We start from the raw sequence: 2188 nt of genomic DNA on the forward strand, positions 1-2188 counted from the left end.
GATCCATATTCCGCTGCATTACACAAGCATCTGCCGATCGGTTTTTTTTATAAAATGAGTGATAAATCATCGCGATTAAGTCTTTTCATACAAAAAGTATGATCGGCGTTACCAACACCGCTGCATGGGGCAACATTAAATTAAGATGCCTTTGAATCGTTTTTTTGTTCTTTTTTAAAACTCAAATGCAATCGACTTATTTCATTATGTTGTTTATACCTCCACTGTTTTAAACGGCCTTCAATATTGAATCTGGAAATGTATACACTGCAGCTTTCAAGCTATCTACAAATCCACTTGTGCAAAAACACTACATCAATCTAGTACAGGTACAGTACAAAAGTTTTCATTTTAATCACCATGATCGGATTAGAAAATATTCACCAATAAGATTGTAGGATTTATGCTATGACGAAGCGGATGCGTATGCTTCACAGAAACAACTTGACTACATTTATGAATTAATCGTTACAGAACCCTTTCTGTAAATGATCAAATAAATCTACAATGTTTACTTCACGCAAGTACTTTCGACGTATCCATTGCTTGTTTCAAACATTCACAAAACTCAGCGACTTGAAATTGCTGTTCATCAAAAGATACGTTTTATCTCAGTCATCTTGCAAAAAATACTCACTGATGTGCAAACACATAAGCATCAACTGACGAGGGTTGCAAGTTTAGTGAATAGACAAGAAAAACTTTCCACACATCCAAACGGTTAAGTCATTCATCCACATCATCATCGCAGCGGTGCGGAAAATTTGAAGGGCTAACATGAAGCCACTCAGAGTATTGCTTGACGATGCGTACTCGAGAGTTTTGCTATTGTGTTGCTCTTTCATGGCATTACCGTGATTAATTTTCTAACGAAAACACCCGTCCTAACGGTTCAATCTTTTGGGCGCGATGGTTGCGTAAGAGGACGGAAAATTAAATTAACAGGTAGACGCCAAAGCTGTGACAAGGATAGAGAACCGAGAAGGAAGTCTTTGGTGACAACTTTGCTGCAAGGCAAACAGGAAAAATCGAATCCAAAGCAGATCATCGCACAAGTACAGATAGAAAGGCTTCATTTTATGTGATATTTGACGAGTTTTCTTGTTTATAGTTATTCTAGGTCCTTTGAAACTAGATGCTTTATTCTTCTAGAAGAATATGCTACTTTGGTGTAGTAGAATAATTTATAACATGATTTGACATGCAATTGAGATTCATTAATATTCATACAAATATTGATTCAAATTACCGTTCCAGCAGATGATGTTTTATTTATAATGTGGATCATTTATTAACCATCACGCTAAAATCCTACAACTCATAACACGATATCGTAATACATCTGGCCGATCTGATGGCTACCTTCATCGTTGCTACAATGAAGCTAAGCCGCTTATTACTAATGCTCTGCTCTTCAAGTCCTCCACTTACAATTACTTGTAGCATGAGGAACCTTAATTAAGTCATGAATCATAAACATACTCATACTACGGCTGACCTTATCATGAAACCGTGTTCTTTGCACAATTGAAAACTACGATAGCACCTACACAAGATTTATGAGCTCTCATTCCCTTGCACTAACCAGTGGAAATAAAAACCAAACAAACGAGTGATTGTTTGTTGGAGCACTCGAGCTCTCTTCTGTCTACCGGATAACACCGGCCCCGTGGAGCCGGAAAAATTAATAGATCTTCATGGATGTAATCCCCCATGGACTCGTTAAGAGCGTAAGTGAATATGAAGTTGAACACAAGGGACATCGAGTGATTGCAGCTGGGAGTTGGTGTAAAACTTTGCCCTGACATCATGTTGGTAAGGCGTTGGTTACGTCACAGGGTTGGCTCTTGGCTTGGGTAAATCTACCATTTTGATTAAAGTTCAAATAATAAAGAGATAAGACATACATAAGACATAACATGTTTTTCTAGTTGTAACTAAACTGCATAATGAATTTAATGATTTACAACTGTTGGATTAATTGACAGAGAGAATATAAAGGTTTCAATAACAAAAATATTTACTTACCTTTTAAAAATCGACAAGAATAGTTAAATTGAAGAATATTTTGTTCTTCAATTTTAAGCAATTTTAAGACCGAAAGCTTAATTTATTCAATCTATTCTTATACCGATTGAGAAAATCTCCACGCAATCCGATTTGCTTCCATTTTTTTGGGGGGGGCTGT

The sequence above is a fragment of the Anopheles aquasalis genome, chromosome 2, assembly GCF_943734665.1.
Source record: "Anopheles aquasalis chromosome 2, idAnoAquaMG_Q_19, whole genome shotgun sequence".
NCBI lineage: Eukaryota > Metazoa > Arthropoda > Insecta > Diptera > Culicidae > Anopheles > Anopheles aquasalis.